Source organism: Staurois parvus, unplaced genomic scaffold, assembly GCF_062004578.1.
Source record: "Staurois parvus isolate SC_StPar_1 unplaced genomic scaffold, SC_StPar_1.0 ptg000081l, whole genome shotgun sequence".
Classification (NCBI taxonomy): Eukaryota; Metazoa; Chordata; class Amphibia; order Anura; family Ranidae; genus Staurois; species Staurois parvus.
In genome coordinates, this window is record NW_028317877.1 from 17146311 (window position 1) to 17172439 (window position 26129).

General features: G+C 39.0%; 1 pseudogene; it reads left to right on the forward strand.

Annotated features, from left to right (window-relative positions):
- Positions 1 to 18036, forward strand: part of LOC149469135 (uncharacterized) — a 30086-nt pseudogene extending 12050 nt beyond the window's left edge.
- Positions 18037 to 26129: the final 8093 nt, after the last annotated feature.

The window sequence follows — 26129 nt, forward strand, 5'->3', positions numbered from 1 at the left end:
ATTTTACATATAAACAAGGGTTTAGAATAGGATTACTTAAAGTGCTCAGGCTATGCACAATAAATTATTTATACATTCTGAACCAGAAAGCAAAGCACTTTAAAACAAGCCCTTGTTCACTTATGTACTGTAGCTATGGTAACAATGAAGAAATTAGTCTTCAAAGTTCTCAACAGAAGCAAAGAAGCCATAGCTTTTTTCCGATTACTTTCTACAGTAGCAAAATGCTAAGCTGTTAAGATATCTACTGAAATTGACTTTAGTGGCTTGTTGGGATTTTTGAGGATCTTCGAGAATAAATTGCTTCATAGTTCCATTATTGAGTAAGGTTGGGAATAGCTTGTTTTATAGTTCTTCTATTGCTTGTTAGGAATATGTAAATATTTTAATGTCGTTAGGTTAGCATGCTGTTTATATAGACAGCGGTGAAACAGCTATTCTGATAAAATACTGTGATTACTAATTCTGCCATTGAGTGTTAGTGTTCTTGTATATAATGTTCTTCCTAGAGGAATAAAAAAATTATTAATTCAGCTGGATTAAAGCAAGACAAAAAAATTACAAAAGCGAATGGATAGTCTATGGTCCCATAAGGTATAATAGAAAGTTATCTATACTGCCTTCTATCCCAAACAGTAAACAGAAAGATACCTATCAAAAATGTGTTAAATGTTCCCAACCTCCTGTCAGTGCAGACGTGCACCAAGCAAGGATAGGTAGACATTCAGAGGAAACATCTGTACCATCACAAAAGGAAACTAATTAAAAGCTAAAAGAAAAATCACTGTATCAGCTGAAGTGAAATGAAGTCATTAACACTGTCAAAGAGGAAAAACATTTAAACTGTATCCACACCTGCCACTTTCATCTTAGACACAGAGATCCTAAAACTATGAAGAAACAATCTGAAGATCAGCACGCTACTGGTATAAAAATTGATCCTTGCAGTCAAATAATGAAGTTGCATAAAAGGAAAAATGAACAGGAATTTTTTTTACCAAAAGTAGAAACAACAGTGCCCAGAGCCTCTTAACTTTATTCACTCCAGTGTTTGTGATTCTATAAAAGTTCAGACTCCAGGAAACAAAAAGGTATTTATCCATATTGATGGCTACTACAGGTATACAGGTATATTGCATGCTACCTGTTACACAGAAAAGATGGATTTCCAGATAAACTTGAACAATATTTTGCCCACGTAATCAGCAAATTTGTCAAAATACCTAAAATACTCTGCACATACTATAGTACAAGTGGTCATACACAAGCTATTCCAAAGATGCATGGATTTTTGACTCAGAGCGGCTGTGAGAACTCAGCAATCAGCAATCATGTGATTGCTGAGTTAAAAAAAAACCCAAACAATACTTCTGTTTTAATTATTGTAGACATTTTACAGATTCCAAGGAACAGTGGTAATAAAAAAAGATGTTGACTGATAGAACACTATATTTTAACAGTCAGCGCAGAAGGTCCCTCTAAAACACACAGCTCAGGAGGAAAAATTGTCAACAAAAGACAAACAACTTAAATGGGAATGTTTCAAACCAATTTTTTTTTCATTTAAACATAAAATGTATTTTAAGCTTAAAAACAAGACCTATGTAACTTCCTTTAGTCTTGAAAATGCCATAACGTATAACAAAATATTAGTACACAAATTAAGATTTCTGGGGAAAAAAATACTTCATTACTTTAGAGTTACAAGTCTTGCTAAAAGGTTGACATCACATTAAAAGAGGCAAATAGTAAAGCAAATGTCAAGACAATTTATAGATGAAACTTCCAGTTGACTGAATAAATATGCGGCTGAAATACACATATGAGAACTACAATTTACTTATTTGCTGACTGATTAATATGTAATTACAAGAAGCCAATACATTTAATCCAATTTAATCATATCAATAACAAAAAGAAAAGATCTGAGCATGCAGGCCCTCTGAAAAATGAGTTTATTAGGAGTGAACTTTGTCTATGAAACAAGCAAACTAAATGAGAAGATTTGGCCAGCTTGCCCACCCACCTGACCCTCTGGGTGCTGCAGCTACAGTTCATTTATTTAGTGGCAGCATCATAATATATGACAATGAATTTCAATGTGAAATAAACTGGTAAGGATCCCAAGAATGTTGTTAACCATATATGGTCAATGACATCAGCCGGAATCCATTGGCATTTTTTGACATGCAGCAGCCAGCTAAGAGAGTATTGGTGGGAGAGGATCATTCAGGCATAGGTCGTCGTGTCCGCCAGCCTTTGGTCATGATTGACAATGAATTTAAATCATTAAACAAAGTAATTGATGTTGGGTTTATTTGCTCTTTCAATTCCCTTTGTAAATCAGTAGCAAAGGACACTATGAACCCCTTACTTATTCATGTGGGGTATTTGAATATCTGGGGGCCCCGTATCTTAAAAATGGGCTGTCAGGTCCTTAAAATCCCCCTTAAAGACCCCCACATCCACCAAGCTCAGGATGAGGCCCTTGTTCCCATCAAAATGAGGTCAAAGTGCCTTTCCAGAGTAACTCCTTGGTGAAGTACCCTCCTAATGTTAAGGGTATGTGATTTGGTATGATTCAAAAGGGGAGTTTATGCTTGCTGCCCCTCCCTTTTCTGGCCAACAAGGCTGCATGGATAAGGGTTTTGAAATTTTCAGGGGACATTTTGCCATTTTTGAGGGGTTTAATTGTGCAGAGACCCCCAAAAAATCCATTCCAGACCCTTATCCAGTCCTGCAGCTTGAGTGGCAAAGAAAGAGGGGGAGCAAGTGTGCAGATCCCCTTCCTGAACTGAACTAGGCCACATGCCTTGAAGAACAATTAATGGTGTGGGGTTTACGCCCAGAATGCATACCAGACCCTTATCCTGGTATTTTGATGGAGACCTCATGTCAATAAAAACAGCATCTGGTCCTCTCAAAATGTAGCAGACTCTTATCCCAGGTCTGGTATGGATTTTGAGAGAGACCCCCAGGCAAAAAAAGGCAACCACCCTTCTTGAACCACACCATACACATGCCCTTAACAGAGAGAGGTTAATTTGCCATGGTAATAGGGACAAGGGCCTCATTCCCACATCTCTGTTCCAGTAGATGTGAGGATCTGATGGGAGAAGGACTTAAGAGACTTATAAAAATATGGGAGCCTCCTTTAAAATAAAGTGGCATTTAAATGTCTGATACCCCCAATATCAACAAAGCAGTCCATAGATGATTCGATTTTCTTTCCTCCACCACGGGTGAAAGGAAAGAAAATCACTAATTAATTTTGTTGATGGGGGAATCCTTACCGCAGCGCTATTGTGTTCTGCTGGCAGGGAGCCTTCCCAGCTGGCAGAACACAATGATCACTGCTAGCAGCTATAGTCACCAGCAATAATCACATACAATAAATCTGAAAGGCTGGTTGTACCCAAGTCAATCGATGGATCAACTTGGGTGCAACCAGCTTGCTCATAGATGGATCAAATCTCGGGTGATCCCTGCTGAACCAGCTGAGATTTAATCCATCTATGGCTGCCTAAAAGTGTACATCACCCAAGATCACCTGAATGCTTTGTTTACAAACAGAAGCAGGCAAGGAATAAGCTGTGATTTTAATAACCTTTTTGTGGGAGTACATCCTACAGGTGGACCACTTCATATGCAGATTTATGTCACCCCCCAAACAAGTTATTTAAATTATTTGTGCATTTTTAATGTTGCCTTTAACCAATTTCCCTGTAGAGAATTTTCTCTTTTTTTACAAATGGTAAAATCTGCTGTTTTGGCTGAAATATATTATTTAAAGCCCCAGAACACTATATATTTTCTGAAAGCAGAGGAACTGTAGAATAAAATTTTGGTGGTTGTCAATTTTTTATGTTGCACAATATTTGCACAACTGTTTATCAAATCTATATTTTCAGAAAACAATATACAAGAATGAGCTCACATAAACACAATGTAATCCCTTTGTTTTGTACAAAAGATGAGGTAGTGTAGATATCAAATGTGTCAAGCCTCAAAACTGAGTACACCTGTTTACCCTCTTCCCAGGGGCGGACTGACCATTTGCAAACTCGGGCACTGCCCGTGGGCCCGGGGTTAGTAGGGGGCCCCATGAGATGCCCCTGGTACCTTTTTTATAGGCTTTTTTGAGTTTGGGCAAGGACACAGAGGCCCCATGATCCCCTATTGCCCTGGGGCCCCATGAGTTGTCAGTCAGCCCCTGCCTCTTCCCATCTGCCAATAGACTATAGACGGTAGACAGTAAGCTTTGCTGATACGGGTTAATGCAACTGTACATCAGCCCACATCATCGGCTCCTGTGTGGCTCACAGAACGTGCACCTGGGAAAATGGCAATCGGTATATCACCCGGACACAGCGGATCACATTGCTGCTGTGTCCAGGTGATCACATGGTGTTTTATCATGTGATTGCTGTGTCCAATCACATAGTAAACAATACAAAGTGAAACTAAAGATCACTTCTCTCTACAGTGCAGTGCAGTGCAGACTACAGTGCAAACCACACCAGTGTCCCTGATCACTGCCCCAGTGTAGGGGCAATAAACAATGCATCCAGCTTTGTCACCTATCCCAGTGTGCACAAAAACACCACCATATACCATACCAATGTCCTGGTCACCGCCATCCCAGCACCGTGATAACCACCATACCCCATACCAGCAGCCAGTTCACCGCCATTTCCCATTACCAGCATCCAGATCGCCGCCATATCCCATACAAGCATTCTGATCACCTCTTATGCCATACCAGCATCCTGATCGCTGCCATGCCCCATACCAGCATCCTAAACACCCCATATGACATACCAGTGTCCTGATCAATGCAATACTCCATACCAGCATCCTGATAACTGCCATACACCATACCAGCATCCTGATCACCCCCATAGCAGCATCCTGATCACCGCCATACCAGCGTCCTGATCACCGCCATACCCCATACCAGCGTCCTTATCCTGCCATACGTCACACCAGCATCCGGCATAGTTTGTAGACTCTATAGCTTTCATACAGACTAAATAATTTAGTGAGTGACACTTTAAATGCTGTTTTGGGTTATTTTTACCCAGAAATTATAGCAGAATACATTTTGACCTAAATTTCTGAAGAAAAATTATTTATTTGCAAAAACTTTATAACAAAAACTAAGCAAAAAATGATTTTTTTTCAAAATTTTTGGTATTTTTTCATTTACATAGCAAAAAATAAAATACCACCAAAAGAAAGCTCTATCTGTCTCAAAAAATGATATAAATTTCATATGGGTACAGTGTTGCATGACTGAGTAATTGTCAATTACAGAACTCCAAATTATTAAACTTTAACTGTCTTCACAGTTCATCAGTTTAATGTAAACTATAAATGATGAGCCCTAGAATTATTACCCTTATTCTGAAATTAATTTCGATATATAACATGTGTGGTGCAATCACCATTTACATACACATGTGAGCCCTATATCCGTGTTTGCATTTGTGGCTGTGCGGAGGGCAAGGCACTTTTAAATGTTTCTATTATTTTAATTTAATTTTATTATAATTTTATTTATATTACTTTTGTGATAGCACTGGGCAGATAAAAGGCACTCTTTAGGGAGAAAAATAAAATTATACAGGTGGCGCAAACACCTAGTGCATTATCCAAGGTTTATTTAAAATGGTAAAAAGGACAAGAAGCATAGTCACAAACATAGCATGTATGTAAAGCCTGTAAAACCATGGAGATGACCACACGAATGGCAGAGTATGCAAATGACAATACTGTCGGTCTTCTGATGTATTTCGGGGACAAATCCCTTTCCTCAGAGCTATGGCCAGCCTGAATACAGGTCATGCTTTAAATGTCTGTGGCCAATGCCGTTTATGACCAAGCCCCTCCCTTTAAGCTCACAGGAAGGGAAAAGGGGTCATGGGGGTTATTTTGACCATAGTTACAGAAAAAAGCCATATAAATCATACACGTAAACAACATATAATTAATACATACAATAAAACAACAACATGAAAAAAATTTGTAAATTAAAGAATATGTTAGCTGAATTTCATATTCCTAATATGTGTCTTTTGTAGCATTAACTTGTGTGAAAAACTATCCTGTTCTCTTTGCATTGCTTCGTTTGACCCCTTTCACATGGGACAGATCCCATTTTGACCAGCAGGGGATTCAGCTCACAGATCCCATGCTGAACGAAGCACAGCGTAAACGGAAGAAGACAGAGTCCCCTTCCGTTTTTTTAGCGGACCTGATTAGACCTGGAGGTAGGTAGGTGTAAACGGACACACCTGTCCATAGGGATGAATAGACCTTCTGATCAGGGTCACCTAAAAAACTGACAGGTGGACCTGATTGGAACACCTGTGTGATAGGGCCTTAGGGCCAGTTCACACCACAGAAACACACTCCAGATGCATTCGGATACGTTTTTGCTTACAGTTCACACCACAGTCTGTTCTGGTGCAGTTTTGATGCAGTTTGCTATATTGCAGTATGGTTCTGTGCAGAAAAAACTGCAGCATGTTCTATTTTGTTTTCTGTACCTGAAATTGACTGTAACTGACTGCACTGGTGTGAACTTTGGAATACATGGAAAACACTGCATGCATTTTTGATGCTGAAAAAAATGCACTGGACTGCATCTAATGTGAACTAGCTCTTAGTGTGAAATCCTTGGTGATTCTGCTAGTCCTTCTGCTTTCATGTTTCAAACTGCCTACGCTAGGTATAGAAGCACATCTTCCTCACCGTGGTCAATTTTCTGACTGTGCTGGGAGTACAGTCTAACTGTCCTCCAATGGTCAGACTTGTGCTAACATTGCCCCCAGTAAAGTCATTCATTGGGAAGATCAGTGTCTTGCTGTTTATTGTCCCTTGCTATAACATTCCTCTGGCAGTCTCCATCTTCAGCTCTCTAAGCCCCTTATGCAGCTGAAAACAGAGGTTGTGTGATCACTAATAGAAAATAAAAAAAAATATGTATAATGTTTTATTTACTGCACATGCACAAATGCTTTGCCTTGCATTTCTATTTTAACACCTTCCTGCCGGCCTATAGCAGATTCACGGCCGGACGGGACATCAGGGGCGGACTGACCATTTAAAAACTCGGGCACTGCCCGAGGGCCCGGGGTCAGTAGAGGGGCCCATGAGCTACCCCTGGTACCTTTTTCATAGACTTTTTTGAGTTTGGGCAAGGACACAGGGGCCCCATGATCCCCTATTGCCCGGGGGCCCCATGAGTTGTCAGTCCGCCCCTGGTGGACATCATATGACGTCCTGTCAGAAGGTGCAGCTCAAGCGGCCGCAGGTCCGTGCAGCGGCGCCATCTGTCACGGCTCTGTCCACGGGACACAGCTGATGATAGATCACTACGCCGGCCCATTGTCAGTGTCATGTGACCGCTGTGACCAGTCACAGGAGTTCACATGACAATAATATATAATGGATGGCTTCCTTTCATGCCATCCATTATATACAATTGTGTTGTTAGCTGTGATTGCTCAAAGCAGTCACATGGTACAGAGAAGGCCAATCATAGCCCATCTGTATCATGTGATGAGCTTTGCCCAATCACAGCTGACCACAAAAAAAGATTGTTCAGATTGAATCAGTTTCACTCAGTGACAATGGTTGCAAATATCAATGATCACTTGCCCAGAATCGTTCAGTGTTACTATGGTAACATTGTATTGCTCTGATCACAGTGTGTTGAAAAAAAAATAGTACATACTGTCACCAGTCAGTGTCCCTGATCACTGCCACACCAGTTATATAATAGTGCTGTACTGGACTGGTGACAATATGTTTAAGAGAAAAAAAATTGTGATTTTTTTTTTAATTTCTTCATTTTCCAAAAATATGTAACAAAAAAATACAATTTCAAAAAACTAACCATGCCTCTTACTAAATACCCATTTTCAGGCCTCAAGAAATGAGATGAGGCCATCCGTACATTGATTGATTGATTGTCAGATATATATATACCATGGTTTGTGGACTTTATACCTTTCCTACAGACTAAATAATATACACTAATTTGGAGTATTTTCACCAAAGAAATGTAGCGGAATACATTTTATTCTAAATTTATGAAGAAAGGTTATTTATATGCAAAAATTTATAACAGAGATAAAGAAAAATGCGCTTTTTTGCAAACGTTTTGGGGACTTTTTTGTTTATTTAGCAAAAAATAAAAAAAACTCAGTGGTGATTAAATACCACCAAGAGAAAGCTCTACTTGTGTGAAAAAAATTATAAACATTTTTTATGGGTACAGTGTTGCGTGACCACGCAATTGTCATTCAAAGTGCAACAACACTGAAAGCTGAAAATTAGCTTGAGCAGGAAAGGGGTAAAAGTGCCTGGTATTAAAATGGTTAAAACTGCATGGGTTGTTTTACAAGGTGAGGGTATACATATACTTTAAAGTCTTCTGGCTTACAAAATCCAACATGCAAATTGTTGGAACACTGACTCAAAAATTGTTTTCAGAGAGTTGTGATCATTGATTCATACTCTGTGTGGTCATAAGTTGTAAGGTTATTAGGTCATTTCTCTTTTATAGGATAAGTTCACCTTTGGGAACATGTTACGTGTTCCACCCATTTTTAGGGTGGAACATGTAGCATGTTCCCGATCCTGCAGTCGCCGCCTGCTGCCCCCCTTCTGTGTGACAGAAGTACAGGGAGAAGTTCCCCGTACTAGTTGTTAGTTTTCAAAAACAGCACTGCTTCATGGGGCTCCACCCACATGGCCACGCCATTCATTCACAGTGTTCTGTGAATGAAGGGACTACAAGTCCTGAAAGCCTTAGCGGCTGTTAGCTTGTAGACCTCAATGAACTACCATGGTGCTGTGAGGCCCCTGGTAGATCATTGAGTCTTCCTGTCAGCAAGTATCGGCTTACTTGTACGCGATGTACAAGCCAGCAGGTACACTGACAGTGTAGCAGATATAAGAAGCGCCACAGAAAATGCAAAATAAATCAAATAAGCAGCACCTTTAACCAAAAAAGGTAAAATAGGGTACAAATAAAAAGTGCGCTAATTATTCACAAACATGCAATGATAAATAATAAAAATAAATGAATTCATAAATATAAACATAAGTCCAGCCACCATAACAGTGATAGTCCAATATCAACTTAATGTCAATCTTGAAAACAAACACCCATGTGCAAATCCGACACCAGATGAAATGAATACACTCACCAGAGCTATATGCTGATTATATTATAAACCAGCATGATAGCATTTTGCTCTGGGAGCAATGATCTGCAGGATATCCCAGTAGAGGAACAGCAACCAATAGTAATCCAATCAGCACATATGGAACAGCTAAGCAGCAAATGATCTTCCAATAACATGGGCAAAGCTCGAGGAATAAGAAGAGATATGATGGCCTGGCCTAGTGGATGTGACATTGGAACGTTCCTCCCAGCTGTCGGCTGTTTGATCGCAGTGCAGGAGGTTTGTCCCTTGGTTTTTCCCTTGTGGATGTGGCATTTTAGAGGCTGTGATTGCTGGTGTCGGCTAGACAGCTTCTTTGTGAGTGCAATACTTTATTAATAAAATTTTACTGGTTTTAAACGTACTGAACCATCATATCTCTTCTTATCAGTGTGAAGTCCCGATCATGCGATTACTGATTGTCACTTCTGACATCATTGCTTACTACATGTGAAATCTGTGAATGATCACAGAGGTCACATGGTACAAGGCTATTCACAACAGCCTTGTACCATGTGACAAGCTGTGACCAATCACAGCTCTCACAGTATTACTAAATGGCTGCAAGAATGTAGCCAGCCTTTATGGTTGTAAAAACAATCAGTGTAAAAAAAAAAAATCTTCATCACCCCCCACAAGTAGTACAGTGTCACTATGGTGACACTGTACTGCTAGGGTGACACTATGTTAAAAAAAAAAGTAATAATAATATAAAAAAATAAAATGAAAATGTAAAATAAAATTTAGAAAAATTATAATTTTTGTTTATAAACTAATTTGGGTTATTTTTTTCTTTTTACTAAAAAGATAACCAAATACATTTTGGCTAAGATTTATGAAGGCATATTATTTATTTGCAAACTTTTATAAGAAAAACACTTTTTTTCAAAATTTTTGGACTTTTTAATTTATATAGCAAAAAAAAATAAAAATCCCAGTGGTGAACAAATAGCACCAAAATAAAGTTTTATCTGTCTCAAGAAATGCTAAAAATTTCATATGGGTACAGTGTTGCATGACCACGCAATCTCATAGACTGTAAGCTCCAAGGAGCAGGGCCCTCCTATCCCTCTTGTATTTAACTGTATTGTTGCTATATTGTCTCCCGTTCAGGGGCGGACTGACCATTTGGAAACTCGGGCACTGCCCGAGGGCCCCGGGGTCAGTAGGGGGCCCCATGAGATGCCCCTGGTACCTTTTTCATAGGCTTTTTTGAGTTTGGGCAAGAACACAGGGGCCCCATGATCCCCTATTGCCCTGGGGCCCCATGAGTTGTCAGTCCACCCCTCCTCCCGTTATATTGTAAAGCGCTAAGCAAACTGTTGGTGCTATATATATCCTGTATAATAATAATTGTCATTCAAAGTGTGATAGCACTGAAAGCTGAAAATTGGCCTGGACAGAAAGGGGGTAAAAGTGTCCGGACATGAAGTGGTTAAAGAGTAAAACAAACGGCTTCCTTTCAAAATGGATAGTGCAGTAATCACAGCGCTAATGAAAATGAAAGTGCTGTTGAGGTAAAAACCCAATAAAATAAACGTTAACTGAAACATATGAAATTAATTTGAACTAATGGGAAAACTGGGAATGCTTCTTACTCTTGATAAGTGTCTCAAAATCTGTCGGGATGGTAGACAAAGCAACTCTGAGGTCGTGTTCAATGTTCATTCTGTTCCAGCTGGATGCAATAATACAAATATTAAGGCTGCCCATAGTTGCGGTCCTGGCCGTCTTAGCATTCATATTAGTTGGCCAACGGCTTTTATTGAGCTATGTTGTCAGGGCACCGGACATTTTATTGGGGCATTAGAGAGGCCTGGGGCCTCTGATGAAGTCACATGACATTTTGTTGGTTGGTTTCAACTACACATGCCTGAATTCCATGTTCACTGGATCTGTGCACCAAAAAAGCTGAGTGTATTATATTTTTTTCAATAAATGGTGAGTTTTAAGCACTAAAGCACTGTATTCCCTTCTTTGTTTCGAATTTATTGAAAACATTCCACCAAGAATTGCTGATGATGGAGATGGATTGAGAAGCCCTAGTGACCTGGAGGAAACCATTACTCTTGTGATATAGGTGACCCCACAAGCTGCAGGCGCATGAGACCTTGTGAGGTTTATCAAAAAGGTGAGAGCATATTACTGTCGGTGGATGGGTATCTACACGTGGTGATCATATAAACGAAGATTTTAGAAACGAAGAACACAATATGTAGTACATATTTGATTGATTGCACGGTTGGATTTTTGGACATAAAAATATATGGACACTTGGCACTGAACATACTGTATTATAAGATCTAGTTTTATGTTTTTTTTTATGTTTTGTAGTTATGGGTATGGATTGTTTCAGATATATGGTGATGAGTTAAATGAATATTTTTTTTACGCATGATTCTACATTTTGACATTAATGCATATGATACACGCATGTCCACCTAATTTACTTTATTATATGATTTTATGTGATATTGCACAGCATATGAGAATTTATCACAAGAAAGATTTGGCACTGCGCGACACTGAGTCACTTATACCCATTATAATTCTATGCTTGCTATGACATTTTTGTTAGAACAGAAATTACAGATGTGACGCCTGTTGTTACATAACTACAAACTGACACAATATTAAGCACGCTATTGAGAATATGTTAGTTTCTTTTAAATAATGCATCAATCAAAGGTATACAAGTGGAAACATTTGCTGTATGAACAGTCAGCTATTCAATTACAGAACAGGGGCCACCACAGAGTTTAAGTGGTTGCATTTAGTATCATCCTGTTTTATCCATAACAAATGACTAATGTTTAGAAGTTGTGTGCTGGAAACCTTTTGTAAATACAATCAACTTTTGTCTTGACAAGTTCCACTCAGCTGAGGAAATCTGTAGCGTTCTATCCAAAGACATCATCCTTTTAAGTGTTTTCGTATGTAGCTCTACTTGATCATGAAGTTATTAAGCTGGGACATGTGAACTGTATCCTCAAGAGTATGACAAAAGTATTCCTTAAAAGTACAGATATTTCTCTGTTTTAAAGAACTGTGTATTGTTTTCAGTGTTGAGTAAACAGTTTTTTTCCATTTTGGATATCTTATGCCTTTGTATTGTGGTCCTTAATGAAAACAACATTTAAATTGATGGCACAGTATCACATAACAGGAAGTGATATTACATGAAATAAGTTGAAAATATACTATTAATATTATATATAATATTATATTACCTTTATAGTGAAATAAAATGCACTTCTAAATGAATTCAAAGTTACTTACAGTGCTCAGCATAAATGAGTACACCCCTTTTGAAAAGTAAGATCAATATCTCCATGAACACAAGAACAATTTCCAAAATTTTGACAAAATTGAGCGGTATAGATTATTTGTTTAGCTTGTTACATGAAAGTAATGTTTAATAATATAACTTAAGTTCCAAAATCTTCAGTTTTACTCAAACTAGTTGGTGCAAAAATGAATACACTCCACAACAAAAACTACCACATCTAGTACTTTGTATGACCTCCATGATTTGTATGGACAGCACCAAGTCTTCTAAGCATGGAATGAACAGTTTGGAGACATATTGCAACATCTATCTTTTCCATTCTTCAAGAACGACCTTTTTTTAGAGCCTGGATGCTGGATGGAGAGTGATGCTCAGATAAGGAGACATACAGTACTTGGCCACTGAATCACTGTTCTTCTTCAGAAATGCAACAGTGTTCTTAGATGTGTATTTTGGATCATTGTTATGTTGGAAAAGTGCACGACGACCAAGGGCATGGAGTGCTGGTAACATCTTCTCTTTCAATATAAAGCAGTACATGTATGCATTCATGATACATCAATGAAATGCAGCTCCCTGACACCAGCAGCACTCATGCAGCCCCACAGAAGGACACTGCCACCACCATGTTTCACTGTAGGCACCATGCAATTTTCTTTATACTCCTCACCTTTGTGACGCCATACAGTTTTGAAGCCATAATTTCCAAAAGAATTTATCTTGGGCTCATCATTCCAGAGTACAGAGTCCCAGTAGTCTTCTTCATTTTCAGCATGGGCCCTGGCAAATACTAGACGGGATTTTTTTGTGCATGGGCTTTAGAAGAGGCTTCCTTTGTAGATGACACCATGCATGCCATTCCTCTGCAGTCAACGCTGTATTGTGTCATGGGAAACAATCACCCCAGTTTGGCTTTCTACTTCTTTAGCTAACTGCAGTGAGCTTGCATGGCGATTTTCTTTAACCCTTCTCATCAGAAGATGCTCCTGACTAAGTATTAACTTCCGTGGATGGCCTGGACGTCTCTGTGAGTGGATGCAGTTCCATCTTTGTTAAATGTTTGTATCAATTTTGCTACAGTATCCTGACTGATAAGTAAAGCTGTGCTGATTTTCTTGTAGCCTTTACCTTTCTTTTGAAAATAAATTATTTTCTTTCTCAGGCCTTGTGACATTTCTCTTCCATGTGATGGCATTGCTGATAGCATGAAATGGGAAGGGGTTTTCTTTATTAAGTGACACCCTTTTATAATCAACTGTCTGCTGGACACTTATTTAATGAATAATTAGACTCACCTGTAGTTGAATGCTTGTTAATTAGAATTTTGTTGTTTAAAATTTAGCTTTGCTCCTTAGACTTTTATTGGGGTGTATTGCAACATGGTCTTGAATTAATTTGTTAGTAAAAATACATTTTTGTGTGTGGAAATCAAGAAATCTTGTTTGCAATCAATGGCCAACATTTGTGGGAGTATTTTGTAGTATAGTGTCCTACAGAAAATGTTGATTCTGAAAGAAAAGTAAAGGTTTTCTGACAAATCTGTTGGGGTGTACTCATTTATGCTGAGCACTGTACAACAATGATACAAAGATTTACAAATATAGTAGCAGGTGTGACAATGTCTGAGTAAGGTGAGTGGCACAAAAGGTAGTAGATTGCAACCCAGAATGAGACCTGGAGCAATTGTGGCCTACAGGGAAGCCTGGCGAGGAATACAGGTCAGTTTCACTTTAGGAGGCTGATTTTAAGATTCCTTAGTTGGACCAACAGTTTGAGTTGTGGAAGAGTTTGGTAGGGTCCATAGCCTCCACAGATCCACCTGCCAGGATAGTACAGGGTCTGTGCTATGAGTTTGATAATTCAAATAGATGCAACACTGATTATGTGGTGTTTTGCAGTTTTGCTACTCGAGAAGGTTAAATGTCTGTATTCCTAGGAAAACTGAGCTAAACTGAGGAATGGTTAGTATGGGAAAGTTTAAATGCTCCTTGGGGCAACCTACAGTTTTTATTTTGTGTATATCTACAGTCTATTCTTCCTGTAGGCATAGCCAAATAACCCATGGTTCTGAGTGGATCCTGTGTCCCTCAATGGATGATAGAGAGAATCAACATCTTTACTGAAAATCTCAGAGCTGTATGGCTACATAAATAACATATCCTAAAAGGAGGGTTGTGGGGCAGAACAGGGGGCTTTTACAATTCAATTTAAGTAAAAAAGCATTTTAGGAGTTATCCTGTTGCTTCTTTCATGTACTGGGAAAAATGTGAAGGCTTACATTGCTGAACTAGTTAGGAAAAGTAGGTTTTTATTTATCATAGTGACCATTTTCCTTTGTTTTTTTACTGACCCAGAAAAACTATGCAAACCCAGAGTTCTGAATTAATGGGATTTCAGGTCAAATATAGTTAGCCAATTCTAAATTCCAAAGAAGGTCAGCAGTGGCAAGCTAAAGTCTTATTTCAGCACAGATTTTCTTTAATTGATGCATGTCCTTATAGTGGAAAAACAGCATCTCTGCTAGTGATGGAGTGTAAAATATCAAACATATGCATACAGTCTTGGAAAAATTTGCTTAAACATTTATTTTGGTATTTTAGTGGCAAGACAGTTAGGATTATAAAGCCAAACAATATGAAACTAATCAAAGAGTATTAAAGGGTTGGAAGCTATAAGAATGATTCTGAATACAAAAACATTTACAACAATCCATCTGCTTCACCGCTGAGATAATCAGTTTTTGCTTGTTCTAAAGCCACTGGAATAAGTAAATGCCTGAAAGAACATGAAAACAGTTTGCCTATGTACAATATTTAAAGATAAAAAAGGTTAAATTAAAGCATGCAGTAATACTAAAAAGACTTCAAGTACAGCAATGTAACAAATCAGGTATTTAGAGATACTACACTGGGAAACATGCAAACATCTGCGAATACTTATATATTATATTTAATTACATTTTTGAAATTGTATTTAAATATAAATTAAATTAATAATTACAGTTGAATTGAGCATTTATTTTCACAATAATGGCACAATTTACCACACATGTTTGTACACGTATATTTAAAAAATTATTTAACATTTAATAGTGTTGCAATTTTCATTTCCACCTAAATAAATGATGCCACATATTGAAACACATCAAACACTTGAGTCCTTAAAATGTATTTCAACTACCCAGAAGCCAACTGGTGCATTAAAGCTTAGTTATTACAAGATAAATGAAAGACAACAGTTGGAGCTGAACCAAGTAAAATGTTTCATTGATCTGCATATATGATCAGCTAAAGAAACTTCTCAAGGGAAGGTTTTCTGAATTATAAAAAGGGCATTTTTCAAAGCCCGTATTATCTCTTAACTGACCTTCATTGGTCCCAAATACCATTTTCCTCGCTTCTCCTTTTACCTACGAAGGCCATATATGAGCATTGATACAACACATGCAACTATTAGGCCCTTTTCACATGGGTCACTAGATTTCTGCTTTTAGCTGCGGATAGGGGAGGTTATCTACCGCTGCTAAACTCAGACAATGCATTCCTATGGCCCCATTCACACACTGCGTTTAGCAACAGTTTTGTTACTTGTGGTTATGTGCGGTTAGAAAAAATAAATTTGACTGCATCCAGGGCCGATTTATCGCAGCTATCTGTAAATAATCGCAGTGCACAATTTCACTTGCGGATAGCAGTGGCAAAAAAAGCAAGAACATCAACAGGAAGCACATCAGAATCACAAGGGATACCTGGGAATGACACTGGAATTTGAAGGGAGGATAGAAGCAGAGAGGAGCGATAGCAGCCGTGATATCTCTCATGAGGCCATTATAACATTGTTGCACGACCAACCAGAGATATGGGACCCTGAATGCCCAGGATACTCTGACAGAGTCATGAAGAGGCAGAAAATGGGAGGAAGTGTGCCGATTTCTGACTCCAAACTGGGAAAATATGTCTGCAAGTGAACAGGAGAACCTTGATGAGCGAATCGATGGATGTGTGAAGTGCGTATACATGAGATCAGTTGCCCATAGCAACGATACCTGAAAAATAGCAAATGCATTTTCTTAGGGTAATTGCTTGCTATGGTGTCATATGGCTGTTTTAAGTCAGCAACTACAGTTTTTGTAGCTGCTGACTTTTATTTTTCAGTGTAACTGGAACTCCGCTTTAATATTTGCCAATGGAATAGGAAAGGAGATTTCTACAAGATAGAGGTCCCTGCATGACCACTACAAGAAGGAACTCCATGAAGAGAGGTCTGCAGAGAGAAGTGGAGCACCTACAAAATGCTGTTGGCCTTGTCATTTTCAGAGATGTGACCGTACGTTTATGTAATTTTTTTTGCATCCAGGAAACTGTTTATATTGTCTAATTTTTAATACCTTATTATTTGCTCCATCTATGGATAATATTGCCTGCTGCTATCATCTGCAACACTCAATATTTCTGCATAGTATTCCAACTATCAACTCTTATCCTGGAGGCATCTGACCTCTTTTTTAAATGTTCCATCAGCTATTGCTAGAGGGCAATCCTGCAGTTTACTCTATACCAGATTATAATAAAAAAAATGTAAACCCTGAAAATATGGTTTGTATAGAAATTATAGATGAATCTTGATCCTCAAAGTTTACCTAGAACCGTCTCAAGCATACCTGCAATAGCAAGGCGTGCAAGTATTTCATCAGACAATGGAACGGAACGTGAATCAAACCAAGATAAAAATGCAGAGACAGTTTCTCCTGATGAAAATCAACCACCTACTCAAGCACCTGTGGTATGTTTCTTTCAAAATGTCACAATTGTCATGTCACCATCTCCTTCTGTAAATCACCTTAAAAAATGGCAGCTGATGTTGGTGCAGTGACATATTTGTAGAAAAGCATAATCTGTATTCTCAATAAATTTACAGGAAAATATAGATAAGAGAGTCCAGTCAAGTTCCACCACCCGTCAAACACGACGTCTTCAGCATGAGCCTCCTATTGAAGAATATTTTGACCGCCTACTTGAAGAATGAATAAACAATCGCAAGCTCCCGCCTCACAAGTTGCTGATGAATTCTTGAATATCTCAGACTCTGATGTGATGTTGTGCAGAATGTTACTGTCTGTAATCAGAGAGGTCCCTCCTGATAAGCGTACTGAAGTTAATGGGGATCTATATGCATATTATGTTCATAGTTTCTGCTTGCAAAGAGCAATGCCCATTTCCTAGATTTCAGCTCTGGGGATTGGGTTTTAATAAACCTAGTGGCTCTAAATCACTGCCCAGCCATCATTGTTATGACACTACACCTGCCATGAGCCATCCTTACTCAGGACCCTTACCGATGTACACACCTTTCCAATCTAATCAGGGTTTTTAAAGAATGCATGAGCAGCCAAACCCATGTCGTCCACCCTCATCTTTATTCTCTCAATCTGATTCACCAATAGATCTTGGCAGGGAACCTAGCTATTCTTCCATACATTCCCCTTACCCAGTTAATGAACACTTGTAGTTTTTTATTGCTTCTAATTTGTTATTTATATGCATGTTTTATTTTTACATTGTGGTTATTCTGATTGATAACTTTGCTGTAAGCTGGTATATCCAACTTCCTGCTGATTGTCTGTATTGTATCCCTTCTAAAGACAGGTATTCATCATGGCATAGTCAAATTGCTTAAATTTAACCATTTCAACATCCCTTTTGTGTCCTCTGCTCCAATCACAAGCCATCTTGTCTGCACACAGCAAAACCAAAATGTGCCCAAGTAAGATGAATGACAGTATACTTTTCACTATTTACAATTCCTGTTTAATCTAGCCAAACCAATTCCTGATTTTTTGTAAAAAGAGAGATTACCGACACAAAATCACCACAGGCAGTTTAAGATACATTTGCAGTTGATGCCTGATAATACTCAGCAGGATAGAAAGGTAGTGATTTAGCGACACTAGGTTTATTAAAACCCAATCCCCATGGCTAAAATCTAGGAAATGCATGTTGCTCTTTGCAAACGGAAACTATGAGCATAATATACTGTATGCATATTGATCCCCTTTAACTTCAGGACGTATACTGCGCTCACAGCCCTTCTGTATGAAACAAAATATGTTTTTGCCACATTACATGACGGGAATACTTGAACTTTTTGTGATTTCTGCAAGGGATTTTTGTGACTCATGTTATCACACCTGCAATACTGAGTCAAAAAAGAGTTGTATACTTGAAACTAAAAAACGTTCACACTATTCCAAAGGTATTTTTTGTTTTATTGTACATGCAAGCATGTATGTTCAGGGTTTTGTATTTTGAAGACCTAAGTTCTTCTTTCTTTGTTTAACAAGTTTGTTACTAGTTTACATAAAGCATACATAAAAATAATTCCAAAATAATTGGACAAAGGTGGTTGACTTTTTTTTCAAATTTTATCAAACTCTCAAACCCCTTGTCAGACATCCATCCCTATCACTTGAGGTCACAGGTTTTGTAGTAGATTCAAATGGAGATTCTTATAGAGTTGGGGGAATGATAGAAATGGAAAGTAAGGTGCTGCTACCACCCACATTTTTGATGAACAGTTTGTCTCTCCTCATGTGTGTGGTACCCAAATGGTTGGTAGATTTGCCATATTTAATACGCTGTGAGCAGAGGCTGAATCACTATGGTACTTTCATCAGCAAATGTGTTATAAAAAGGCCCAAACTAGACATGTGCAGGGCAAAACAATTTTTTTGTTTTATTTCATTAAGTTACTAATTTTGATTAATTGCATTGGTAGCAAAATTCGTGCTGTTTCGTTTATTTGTTTTCAATTGGATTTGAAAATTTTCCAATTAATTTGAAGTATTTGAATCGAATTGTAATAAAAAATTTTGAATCCATTCAAATTCATTGTAAAGAATAGCTGGTTGTTAAGGAGCAGGGAGGCCTGCTAGCCAAGGCGTCTGTCAGGGTCCTGTCCACAGCAGAAGTTCTGGAAGATCTTGCATTTCTGCCAGTACTCTGCATGGCCGCAGAAGCACGCAGCACACGCCAGCCTCAGTTCAGTGCCAGACGGCCTTTATAAGGAGGCTCATCACTTGCTGGATGATCTCTAGCTCCCCATGCCCTGTTCCTGTATCCTGTGATTTTGACCTGTGATTTCCTGTTACCGACTCGGCTTGCTCCTGGACCTGTCTGCTCTGCTTTACTCCTGATCTGACCTCGGCTTGGCTTACGGATACTCTCTCTCGCTCCTCTGTGTATGACCTTGGCTATCCCATCTGACTACGTCTGCTCTGATTCCCACCTGGTACTTGACCTTGGCTTGTACCGATCACCCAGTAAACATCTAAATCCCGGAAGGGCTTGTATACTACGTACAGGCGCCCCCTGTCTGCACACCTATCTCCGTGCACCAGCTGTGCTTCTGAGTGGACCACCAACCAGAACTCCTACAGGCGACCTGTGCAACTTTGGGCCTGACTCCTGCTGTCCCACTCTCAGGGGAATCCGGAACTTAGCCACAAGGGAAACCCTCTCTCCATTGGCCTCCATTACCAGGTACGTGACAGCGTCCTTAACAACCATGACTCATAAGCTGACGTAAGATTTGCCTGTGGGAAGTTGCAGGAACAGGTGCGATTCTTGCTCCTGCAGCCAGCCTGTAGACTGGGGGAAAGTGCAAACCTAATCTACAAGTAAAGCAGTCTTTATTGTTTCCAAAACAAACAGAACAGCTTCCTTCAGCCCGAAAAGAAACAAAACCTTGGTAGAAATATAAAACTTGCAGCTCATCTCCCGAAAAAACTTTGTCCTTTAACAGGGTTATGTCCTTGCCTACCTCAGGGGTTCAAAAACCAGGTCAACAGCTGCTTAGCTGGGTCTTAGTTATAAGAGTCCACCACTTTGTCTCCTAAGTGTATCCTTCTTCACACTTCACAGACACCTGCTGACTGCTGCTGTTCTATAATCTGCTTGATGTGTCATAAAGAAGTCCTCTCAAACCCCTTATATATGCCTATTTTTTTTACTAGCAGAAATTTAAAGATATATACAATTGTCAAACTATAAAGAAAGAAAATTGGACCCCCCTCCAAAAAAAACCAAACAAAAACCTTACAAATCAAAGGGGAGGGGGCAGCAGCAGCTAAACAGAAACAGTTTTTGGTGACAGAAGCAAAAAAATAGTACTTTAAACACTGTTGGGTTTATTTACTGTGCATACAATGTGTGATACACAATTATATGTAACTCACCTAAATGCACAACTATTTACAGACATATAGAACTATACTATATAGTGAATACAGGAGGTACATTTCACACTTTTCTCTCCACACCCCCATATCGCTTAGCAAAGATGCTTTAGGGGTGTCCTGATATTCCTCTGTTTCCCTGTCCATTATTCATTCAATGAAAAGGATATTATAGAATAATAGATACAGTGGTATATGTAACATATTATTAACAAGAAGCAATAAAAAAGAGGACCCTGCCTCTACAGGCTTATGGGAACATTTTCCAACATTTGTATTCAATATTTCTATTTAATGCGCAAACCAATAATGAGTGACTAAATGCATGGAATTTTTTTCTGAAGTCCACTCTTGACATACACTTAGTGCTGGCTTCAATTACTCCATGGCCTAAGGCCAGGGCTGTGATTGGCTTTTCTATTAAAAAAGAATGTGCAAAACTGCTGCTTGATGGACTAATCCTTTTTATGGAGGAAAGGTTATCATTAAAAAAATATAAAATTAGACAGAAACTATATATAGGCAACCATTCCACTCCAAGTCAATATCCTCAGCATATTCAGCCTCAGGAGCCTGCTCTTACCACATATTGTTCCAGCCTCGCATATACCATACATTTGAGGTCAAACTCTGAAGTTCTTGTCACTGCAATAAATTATATTCAGCTAAGAGCTTATGGACAGCCCACCTGAGCTAATTCCTTTAATGTGCTATACTCACAATGAGCTTAGAAAGCGTATAGTCAGAGTTAACAGGACTAGGCATGCTTTTATATGGATGTTAATGAGGCCATTAAATATACATATACTATAAACTTTAATGGCATCCCAGTCTTGGTCCGTAGGGTTCAATATTGAATTGGCCCACCCTTTGCAGCTATAACAGCTTCAACTCTTCTGGGAAGGCTGTCCACAAGGTTTAGGAATGTATCTATGGGAGTGATTGACCATTCTTCCAGAAGGGCATTTGTGAGGTCAGGCACTGATGTCGAACGAGAAGGCCTTGCTCGCAGTCTCCTCTATAATTCATCCCAAAGTGTTCTATCAGGTTAAGGTCAGGACTCTGTGCAGGCCAGACAAGTTCCTAGACCCCAAACGCACTCAACTATGTCTTTATGGACCTTGCTGTGTGCACTGGTGTGCAGTTATGTTGGAATAGGAAAGGGCCATCCCCAAACTGTTCCCACAAAATGGGGAGCACAAAATTGTCCAAACTGTCTTGGTTTGCTGATGCCTTAAGAATTCCCTTCACTGGAACTAAGGGGCCAAGCCCAACCCCTGAAAAACAACCCCGCACCATAGTCCCCCTCCATCAAACTTTACACTTGGCACAATGCAGTCAGGCAAGTACCGTTCTCCTGGCAACCGCCAAACCCAGACACATCCATTGGATTGCCAGACAGAGAACCATGATTCGACACTCCAGAGAACACGTCTCCACTGCTCTAGAGTCCAGTGGTGGCACGCTTTACACCACTGCATCGGATGGTTTATATTGCACTTGGTGATGTAAGGCTTGGATGCAGCTGCCCGGCCATGGAAACCCATTACATGAAGCTGTCTACTCACTGTTGTGCTAATCTGAAGGGCACATGAAGTTTGGAGATCTTTAGCTATTGACTCTGCAGACAGTTGGGGGTTTATTTACTAAAGCTGGAGAGTCCAAAATCAGACTCCCTTCTGCATAGAAACCAATCAGCTTCTAACCTCAGCTTGTTCAATGAAGCTTTGGCAATGAAACCTGGAAGCTGATTGGTTTCTATGCAGAAGTGAGTCTGATTTTGCACTCTCCAGCTTTAGTAAATAAACCCCTTGGTGACTTCTGTGCACTGTGTGCTTCAGCATGCACTGACCCTGCTATGTCATTTTTTGTGGCCCACCACTTTGTGGCTGAGTTACTATTGTTCCCAGTTGCTTCCACTTTGTTATAATACCACTAACAGTTGACCGTGGAATATTTTGTAGCAAGGAAATTCAAGGATGGACTTATTGCACAGGTGGCAACCTATCACAGTACCACGCTTGAATTCATGACTAGGTGCTTGATTGTATACATCTGTGGCCATGGAGGTGATTGGAACACCTGAATCCAATAATTTGAAGGGGCGTCCGAATACTTTTGGCAATATAGTGTATTCGTACCAGCTATTATTACATGACTCACTGCATTAAATTTCTGTGTCAGAGTTATCACACCACAGAACCCAGAAATCAAGCTGTATAAAGCTGCCAAAAAGGACTAATACTAATAATAATAATAAAAATAGAATTTTATGTTATTGCATAGTTGTTATTGCTTCAGATAAGAATTACTTTACACAAACTATAATACATTTTTTTAAACTATGTTTTTTTGCAGAACAACAAATTTCATCTGTTTTTGCTGAGGAGACACTCTGTGCTGATTCACACATGTGTGATGCAGATTGAAGCTCAGGTTTCACAGCTAAATGATACAGTAGTTGTTCAGCGCTTCAGGTCAGGTTGACATCAGATACAGGACAGGTTTAGATCAGGATGTTATCCTGTTCACACATATGTGGTTTAGGAACGGTTCCCATAGAAGTCAATAGTCTGTAATCCGCACCTACACAAGACTGCTCAGAAATGTGACATGACTCTTTTTCAATCCGCACTGAATCTGCACTGAATCCACAATGCCAATGCGCTGGACATATGTGAACAGGAAAAGCAATGTTATTTCACGTCACGTCAAACCACATCTAACCTGCATATACTGTATGTGAACTGGCACTCTAGGATTTTTTACAGTCTTGGAAAAACGGTGTTAGGCAAACAGGGTAAATTTCAGAGTGCCGACTAGGGTGCATCAAGGCAATACATTTACCCCAGATGGTGAGGAGGGCAAGGCTGAACTGCTAAGACACCTAACAGCCTATACACTAATTAAACTAATGTTGCTTGTTACACAGAGAAAGAAAAGGAGTGGTGAAACCAGAGGCAATTCCAAAGACCACTTAAGGGATACTCTATTTAATATAATGCCAATATCATGCATGTTGGAAAAACTATACATCAACTCCAGAATAGAATCCGTGCCCATGTATACTACTCAGGCAATGACAAAATTCTGACTCCAGTGAGTTGCCATATTGGCCATCATCAAAAATACAATACAGCTACTGTACTTCTCTCTGTACTGGAGGTGATTGTTCCCGACCCATGGTGTGGGAATTGGGACAAGAAATCCCTCCAGCAAGAAATTGTATGGATTGAGCATTTAAATGTGACTACTCCTCCTGGCTTAATTGAGGTTAACTCTTATGCACCCTTCCTTTGAATGAACAGTCAAGGTGACTCAAAATTAAATTTCTCTAATACTGCCCCCCATAGACCTGGTATTGTTTTGCCCTGCTCGGCTGTTTTATATATATATATATATATATATATATATATATATATATAAATATATATATATATATATATATATATATATATACATGTATTATATTATTTTGTCTTGCTGTTTCTGTAGATGTTGTGATTCCCATCATTCCTGAAGAAGCAGCAATATGCTGTAAAATGTAGAATCACATCAACTGTGAAATTCTTTGCTTTTTGCATCCTTTTTGCATCTATCTAATGACATGTATTTAGATATGAAGAAAGATATTGTGACATACAAATAATGAGTACCAAATGCATGGGCATGGCTTTAATGTGTCTGATTCTATGTTGTTTTTAAACGGAAATGTTTTTTTAATAATAAAATCTTGTCTTGATAAAAAAATCCCTGTTACCTGGAGAGTGATCCTCCTGCTGGATGGATGAGTATCCCTGATACCTGTTGATTACCTGTCTTTCGGTGGTTTGCCAGATGATCCCAATGACCAGGAGTGGTCTGATTACTCAAATGCGCATGATATTGCGCTGTCTGGTTAGTGCAATGTTTACTCATTCATAATCACTGGAGTCACGGAATTCACTTAATTATTGTTTTTGGACTTAGATATCATTATCTACTGATTATTAATCATTTATGTCACTTTTGCACTTTCAACGTCAATTATAATGACGTTTTTCCCACATTAATGTGTTTGAGCGCTCTACAGCGCATGCTTGGAATTTTTATACGTACTTTTCTTATCATATACTAGAAATATAGCGCTGCATTTATTGATGAGTTTTATAAGAAGATTCAGAGGTTTTGCCTTTATGCCAGAAACTACCTAGCACTCGTAAACCCATTTACTTTTAAGTCTCATAGAGCTGTTTATCGGCACAGAGAAAGTCCTGTCTTCTCAAACTATACAGTATATTTTGGCATTATATTATAGGACAAGGTGCCCTTTGTAACATAGTGTTACCCTGGCACAAAAAGTGCTTCTGGCCAAATGGACTTTCACATGAGTACAATTTTCAGTTGAAATTTCCACAACCACCTCCCCTTTGGGACTCTCACCACCTCCAGGTACCATAGCGAGAGCTGCTATGGCTATAGTTATACCACTGACTAGCTACATATCTATGCTCTCTGTAGCATTTATTGAAAGCTTCACTGACAGTACCTCACACAATTAATTAAACTGTCTTCTTGAGTCACAGTAAAACAGATTTCATAAAATATTCACATCTGAGTTCTGACCACCAAAAAGATCATAGAACATCAGGAAACAGCTGTAGCTGAAAGTCACAAGTACACCACCTGTCCCTTAATGCGTTTCAGAAAAGGTCACAAAACTAACAAGCAAGTTATTGTGCATAACCCCACAACATCAAACATGTGTTTCCAAACTGCTTGTAAGAACATAGAGAGTTTAGGAATCTTGTCCTTTATTCCACTCTATTCTTTATTATTTGTAAATTTTATCTTGCTCAACTGATGCTCCCACTTACCACTAGAGGCTTCCATTACCTGAATGCTGGCTCAAGGGTAGAGAGCACATCTTGCACAGAGACATGCCTGTCCTAGGACTCTCAATACTTAAAGAGAACCTTTCACTAACTGTATAAATAAAGTTCTTATATGTCATAATATACAACAACCATATAATTTTCCAAAAGCGCTCTACGTTTTACAACAAAAGCAGTACTTGAGCTCTAGAAAAATGACATTGCCTATATTGAAATAATGTAATCAGACTGCTGCAAGAAGAAGGAGGCATTTCTTCAGTCTCCTCTGCCACAGTGATCATAATGCAACCAGAGGTGGACTGACCATTTGGAAACTCGGACACTGCCCGAGGGCCCTGGGTCAGTAGGGGGCCCCATGAGATGCCCCTGGTACCTTTTTCATAGGCTTTTTTGAGTTTGGACAAGGACACAGGGGCCCCATGATCCCCTATTGCCCGGGGGCCCCATGAGTTGTCAGTCCGCCCCTGAATGCAAAACTGTAACTTTATATCAGG